Raw genomic sequence first — 8,055 nt, 5'->3', positions numbered from 1 at the left:
ACAATCGATTTGAAGATGCTTGATGAAGTCAGGAGGAAGGTGCACCTGGATAATGGACTTACACTTTGTGAAGCCTGTGAAGAATGTTGTCTTGCAAGCTGGGGCTATAATCTTAGCCTCTTCCTTCTACAGCTGCTTTCTCTTGCTTTCAGCGCATTTGAGTAAAATCTCTTGATCGATAAATTTGCTCCAGAGAAGCTTATGATTTACCTTTCTCTGTTCCAACCTCTTCTTCAGGTGTTCCACCTCCGATCTGATCTCCTGGACTCCCGAGAATGGCTCTAGGGAGGCCTGAACTCCCTTGAAAGCAAAGCGTCCATCTCCTCGAGCAGCTCTCTCTCCACAGCTCATCCCTTCAGAGGTTCTGGCCCTCTTGGATGGACCACCACTGGGGCTCCTGCGAGAGTGAGTTTTAAGATGAGGAGAACCTCTTTTCGCTTCAAGTGTCCTCCTCAGATGCTCTAGGTCATCAAGGATCCAACAATAGTCTCTCTCACCTCAGATGTCCATCTCTTGAGGGTTCTAATCCACCCTTCGAGATCTTCAACCTTCCTGTCAGTCCTGGATTTCTGTCATTCGAGGGCCTCAATCTATCTTTCACCTACTGTAATTCTTCATCCTGACGGAGAATCGACTTCTAGGCCTCCTGAAGAGTCTCCTCTGTAAAATTGAGCTCTTTGGCCAGCTCAGTATTATTCTTCTCTAGATGCTCTAACTGATACTTCAGTAAGTCAATCACCTCCTTTTTCATCATCAAAACATCAAGGTTGGAACTAGCGAGGCTCGCCAAACATTGGCCCACATGTACAAAAAATCTTAAAGCATCGGCAGATCACTTCTCCCCCCTTTGTTTGTTAAGGAACAACCTCTCAGTTGGCAGTATGAGGTTCCTCAAGTACTCCATCGTGGATTGGAGGTTCTCTCCTGTGGATGGAACACGAGGCATCGGATTTGAGGGTCTCGCATGAGAAGTAGATGCAAGAAAGCACCCAGCAAGAGTCGCCATCTCCAGAGATCCCCCAGTCTCCATCATCGTCATCAAATCCTTCTCCAGATTGTTGACCACCTTCTCCATCCGTGCTATCTTAGTCGGATCTTTTTTGGGGCATCCCTCGTGCTCATTTTCGGTGCTGTCTCCATCAGTGCCTCATCGATCAAAATTTTTTCTAAAGAATCTTGCATCACAACTTCCAATGGTGGGGTCGTGGGCTCAGTGGCAAGAGCGGCATGTTCTTCTTCTTCGATCGCAAGTTCCGTTTCAACAACCAGAATCATGACCTACCTCCTACGAACTAGAATTTTCTCAAGTCTCTTCACACGTTGTGAATCTATCTTGCTCTAAGAAATCGTGATAAATAATCAGCACAAAAGAAGATCTGTGGCTACTTGTGCCTTCAAAGCACAAATTTAAAGGAGGAAGAAACTGAAAAGCCATCGTAAAGTAATTAAAACCTCGAAGAGACCGTCGTCTGAGTGGTCCCATCAGTTATGTTCATCCACGTCAGTCGCATTAGGCTGACATCACGTGCTTTAAATGCAGAAGGCAAGCATGAAGATGGAAGCACGTGGCATTGGATCTAAGGCACTTTTGGAGTACTCCTTTCGTCTGAGTCTTAGACTCAGAAGTAGGACGGTAGTGTTACAATGGTTACCATGAGCATCTCGGATTAGTGCTATATCACAAGATATTTCAAGTTCTTGGGTCATCAACACGACTGCTAACCACTGTATGAGCTGAGGAGTCCGTCTCCATACTGAGCTAAAGCATCCACAAGGTCTAACTTGTGTATGAGCTACCCACGTCACCTCAATCGACTTATCTCTTCAACATGCATGACAGCTGTCCATCCTGAATAGATAGGATCTGGCGTAACCATCTCCTTTGATCTCGCGAGAGCGATTAAATATTGAATTATCTCGCCCAATTTGATATGTCCAATGGCCTGACAATCTCAGAATCATGCAATCTCATAGCTAACAATCCACTATCCGACATCCTTCTATATAAACAATCAGAGCTTCGAGGACCCAGGTAAGTCCAATCAAATTCCTCTTAGAGAATCCGTTACTGCTCCTTTGTTCTCTGCTTTTCTAACTTGAGTGTCGGAAGGTCCTCGCCGGAGCCACAACCTCCGATTTGGGACTTGTTTTGCAAATCACTCCAGTGCCAACATCCCTGCACAAGGACGAAGCATCCATCTTCTGACCTCGATCAATTTAAGCAGCAACACTTCCCTACACAATTTTGTAGACTAGCTATATGCTTGTTAGAAGCAAATGATGGGAGGAGCATGGGGCTAAGCTCACCTTCACAGTTTTGTAAACTAGATACCAGTTAGATGCAGGCGATGAGTGAAGGGTTAGGCCCCCCTTCACAATTTTGTAGACTATATGCTTGTTGGAAGCAAGTGATGGGTAGAGCACACGGCTAAGCTCACCTTCACAGTTTTGTAAACTACATACTAGGTGGATGCAGGTGTGATGAGTGAAGGGTTAAGCCCACCTTCACAGTTTTGTAAACTACTTATATGCTTGTCAGAAGCAGGCGATGGGTAGAGCATAGGGCTAAGCTCACCTTCACGGTTTTCTAAACTAAATACTAGTTGGATGCAGGCGATGAGTCAAGGGTTAAGTCCTCCTTCACAGTTTTGTAGACCATCATGCGCCAGAAGAATGTAACTGAGGGTTGAAGTTCGGGAGTAACCCTGCCTTTCCAGTTTTGTAGTATTTACTATTTTATGGGCTATATATTATTATTAGCCGGAGTTCTTTTTTCTTTTTCTTCCATCCTTGAAATATATTGGCGTTTAATTTCAAATTTAAGTAATGTGCACACTCCTGATCAGAATGGATGATCAAGTAACAAGAACATTCATAAATAAATATTTGATTATGGCGATATACATGGCTGGAAAATGCAAAAAAATAAGAAATAAAATAAAATAAAAATAAAAGAGAAGAAGTCATATACATTACTGAAAAGAACAGAGAGATACATAGCTTTGTGCATGAGTAAAATCCACATAGAAACTCCTACTAATTTGGATTTATTGTATAATCAACGCCAATCATTACCCTTCATCTTTGATAAGAATAAGAAAAAAGAAACAAAATCCCACCAAACAAAATTTCAAACAGAAGTTCATGAACATATAAACAATCTCTAATCTCTAATCAATTTGAAAAGAAAAGCAGATAAAAAGGGTGAGAGAATAAATATACACAACAGAAATAACACTTCCATCCTCTTCCACCCATCACCCCGGAGTTTGGCAATCTATGAAATGTGCCTCACTAATCTGCCTCAAATGTTAAGCACCATAGCTAAAAGCTTTGACCAATGCCATGATGAGTAACACCAATAAAATCAACACACCGAATGATTCAAAATAAAGAGAAAAAGTCCCATCCAATAGGAAAAATTCGAACGGAATGCAGTGAAGATATAAGAATGCCAAATCTTTCAATGAACTTGGCGAGCGAAACAGATAAATATGAGGAGGGAACAAAAAAGAAAGACATACAAGCTTCCTGTACAAACAAGGCTTCCATGCTCGTCCACCCATCAACCTCCCATCTTAGGAAATAGTCCAGAAAAGTTTGGCAACTGATCTATATGCTTCAGAAGACGAAACGACTGCCACGAGTCTCCCCTTGCCAGATCCTGACAACTTTGCAAATGATCATGTCGAAGGGCCCCTCATCCAGAAGATGCCTAGTGAGCCCTGAGTCCCTCTCAGGAAGATTAGCTAGAAGCCCAATAGCAGCTGCTTGCTCTTCAGAGATCCCGTTATTCTCTGCGATGACCTTGATCAATCTGCTGGGCTGGCCAACAGTACCACAATGGGCATCTGCCAGCTCTTGACCCATGTAAGGTGAAATATGGTGTAGGAGTTTAATAGAAGCCATGCGAGATCCCTCAGTGGCGTGCTAGAGCTTGTGATGGTAGCGACTATGTATGGAACAGTTTTGGAAGAACTTGCAAGTCCAACAAGGACCTGAAGGAGCTTAGACTCAATTGCAGGACCTGCGTTGCTGATGAGATGGAGTCGATTACGGACAATGTCTTCGGAGACCAAGGTCGCCAGTCATGACCAATTGTGGGAAAGACTCACATGTGATATGTGCCCTAACCACTTGGCTCAAGCTGGGCACACGACAGATGGCCACACATCTTTAAGGTTTAACTCCCAGGATATGCAAAATCTACTTTCACATTTCGATATATTTATATCAATCTAAGAGAGCGGTAATAAAAAAAACTTCAAATATATTTATTCAATAAAAATAGTTCACCAATGATTAGTAAAGATAATTAACATAAAATCCAAATCAATATTTATTTAAAAAAAATAAAACTAAGTCAATATCATCTAAAGTTTTATGCTCCTCACTACTTGATCTCAAGCCCCACTTGCTCTCCTGGATCTGAAAAAATAGAAAAAGAGAGTGAGCTTGATTGGTTTAGTAAATTACCAATATCTCTGAAGGATCAAGTATAATTTAATTTTTTTCCAAACATAACAAATAATAATAATAAGATACTTACACACCAACATAATTTTTTTTCAAAATATAACATGCATAATAGTAAAATACAAAATTCTCTCTCAGCACTACAACAAATCCTCTCTATAATGACCAATTTTTGAGAGTAAACTAGTTATAGCAATAAAAATTGCGACCAAACAAGGATGCGCTCAGAATTAGTATCAATTGTGAGCAAATTGATCATTATTTTTTTCATATAGCGAAAATATTGCTTGGTCGCAATGGATAACACTATTGTGAATAATTTATTGGTTGTTATTGGTAGCTATAACTATGAAATTTATTTGGTCACAATAGTTAATCCTATTACGAGGAACTACTGGTTGCAATTTCAAACTATAGCTACAAAAATTGTTGGTCGTGATAGACTAATCTATTGCAAGGAATTTGTAGTCGCTATTTGTATTATAGCTACAAAACTTATTTGGTCACAATAAATAAGACTATTGCGATGAAGTTCTTGGTCGCTATTTCTAATTGTAGCTATAAAATTTTTTTGATCGCAAAAAAGAAGACTATTGCGAGAAATTTATTAGTTGCTATTTCCAATTATAAGTATAAAAGTTATTTAGTCACACTACTATCTAGCTTAAATCCACAACTATCCAAGATAAAGGTGGGAATTAAAACCACCATCATATGAAAGAACTTAAGGCACAAGATATGAGAGCTACCAGACCAGATTTTTCTTTGCATACCCTATGTCGAGTCTCTACCACATGCACATTGAAAATAAGGTTGCAAATGGGTCAGGTTGACCCGTGATCCAATCCGATCCGATCTGTATAGATCCGATCTGAACTATTTTGAAGGATCCGTGGATCTGGGTCGAGTTTTAAAATTGGATCTATTCCACTTTTCAGATCGGGTCTGAATTTACTGAATTTTGACCCGATCCGACTTGATCCGTGGAGACTTTTAGGTTGCTTTGGATCTCGAAATAAATAATCAGATCCTATCTAAACCCATCTTTTATCTTTTTTTTGTTCCTATATACATGAATATTAATTTTGATCGAGCCTACTTTAATATCTATTGTTCTTGAAAAGGTATTTTATCATTTTTAAATCCTTATCTTTTAAAATTTTGTTAAAATATTTTGAATTTGGATTAACCAAATCAGGAGCAATAGTGAGAAAAATGTGATTAGACTTTTTGGATTCTTGAGTGAAGAGTGTGGAACATGGGGGTTCTAATATATAGTCTCACATACCAAGATCAAAATTTATATACAAATAAAGTTTACTTATAGATCTTCTACTTATTGATCTTGTTATTTATAACTCAGATCCTAATCCGCTTAAATCTGGATCCAAACCGAATCCGTATTTCATGGATTAGGGCTAGATCCGATCCGACCCGAATGATCCGTTGGATCAAAAAATTGATCATAAATGTGACCCAATCCAATCTGATCTTTTGTTAGATTGGGTTTGGATCCAATATTTAGACCTGATTAAGAAACTAAATCAGATTGGGGTCACTCATAATCCGTCCGACCCAATCTATTTGCATCCCTAATTAGAAACTTCTGTGAGAAATCATTTCGGTATCGGTCAGCTAGCTTAATTTTTAAGTGAAATGAATGGAGTTTTAATCCCTGCACATAACAAAAGAACATAAAAATTGAAACACAGAAGAACCCAAATTGCATTGTGTCGGTAATAAAATTTGATGTTATATAACCGTATCCCTATACAGCAACAAAATTACAGTTCATTATGTAGTAAGTTAGCATGTCCAAATATCAATTTGTATAGCATACCCTCATCTTCTTATAGTTCTCACAAGTTCAATCTAATTAATGCTTTGTTTCATCTAATTAATGCCATGTCTAAGCAATGTCTAAGCTTCCTCCTTGTCTCCCACCTGATTGAGTCCATCTATTTGATCCATCTAATTAATCCATCTAATTAAAAGTTATGCTTTGTTCTATTCAGCCACTCTAAGGCTTCCACCTGATTGAGTTCTTTCCACTTCTTTCCAGCAAGAAAACCTACTGTCTAAGCTTCCCTATTCAGCCATTGCAAGCTTCCACCCGATTAAGACTCTTTAGATGGAAAAAACAGTAGGGAAACTAGCGAAAAATAGAGGAAAAACTGGTGGAAAATAGTGGAAAAATAGAAGATAAACTAAAAAAAAATCAAAAGGTAAGACTTTTTCTCATATTGATTGATCATTTTTTTTCCTTTTCCCATTCTTTTTTTATTTCATTCTTCTTCTTTGGAGATCTGTGGGAAAGGAGAGCATCCGAGAGAGATGGGAGGGGCTTCTTAGGTTTTGTTAGGTCTATTTAATTCATGTGGAACTATTGGGGTGATTTTTTGGATTCGCTTCAGCATTAGCTGGTTCCTGGACTTGAGATGTTAGCCGGCACTGGATTGAAACAGATAATATGATTCATCATATACTCTATGGTGGGAGAGCCATTGATATTATCTTTTGACTATGACTGTTAATCAGCATGTTTGTTTGACATTCTATTTTATGTCTTATGTTATGGCTCTAAATGCTGGAATATGTTTCTTACACATTAGTGGTTTTCAGGCAGTAGATTGAAATGCTTTCAAGTAGCTGCTAACAATATATTCCTTAAGTGATATCAATATTTCAATACGGTCAATAAATTTTTATTTTTCATTTTTATTTTATCTTTTATCAGGAATGTTGATCATTGTTTGTATTGTTTGCATTTGTCCCCAGGAAGATTTATAACTAGCACTCTTTGTGAACATATGTATGAGCTCATATAGATTTCAAAACTTTTAAATATAGCATAAGAGGTCATTTAGATCTAAATTATAGTAGAATATGTAGTGTTGTTCATTATTAACATACATATCTTGGTATAATGAAATATTGAATAATTAATTTGCAATTAAAATTTAATGTGCTTTCTTTTACTTGCCTTAAATGGCTTGAAAGCTCAATCTTATTAGAGCAGGCCTTCATGCATGGGAACATGGAAGCTCATTCGATTCCTTTTTTTCTATAGACTTTGTGACCTTCATGCTTTCATCATCTTTGAACATGAACTAAAAAAATATTTGAATTCTCATGCACCTTAGATTGGAGGGTCCTTATTGTTAATATGCAATACTTGTCAAATTTTACTTAACTTTGATGGCTTAACTTTATCTTAGCTTAATTGTAAATTACTATTATAGTTTTCAAACTCAATTTATTAGTAATACTATACTTTTAAGCATATGTGCCAATCTTTTTGGACTTGATTATTCTCTTTCTCACTCATATATCCAATTTCCTATTCTAATGTTATACTTATAGTTTTTATTGAAATATGCTAATGCTCAGGCTTTGGACAATGCCAATGGATAAGAGTTGGATAATCTTACCAATAAATTTTTCAGAATATCGAAAAGGGGTGGATGATTTCATTGAATATGTGACCAATTTGCTGGGGTTTACCAATGAATTTAGATGTTCGTGTATGCGTTGTAGAAATGGTTACTTTCATGGTGCAAGAGATATAAAATATCATCT

The 8,055-nt window shown here is 37.8% G+C and overlaps 1 pseudogene; it reads right to left on the bottom strand.

The window, feature by feature from the left end:
• Positions 1–3,354: 3,354 nt before the first annotated feature.
• Positions 3,355–8,055, bottom strand: part of LOC105051264 (U-box domain-containing protein 44-like) — a 97,705-nt pseudogene continuing 93,004 nt past the window's right edge.

Source organism: Elaeis guineensis, chromosome 9 (assembly GCF_000442705.2).
Source record: "Elaeis guineensis isolate ETL-2024a chromosome 9, EG11, whole genome shotgun sequence".
NCBI lineage: Eukaryota > Viridiplantae > Streptophyta > Magnoliopsida > Arecales > Arecaceae > Elaeis > Elaeis guineensis.
This window is presented reverse-complemented; position numbering and strand designations above follow the sequence as displayed.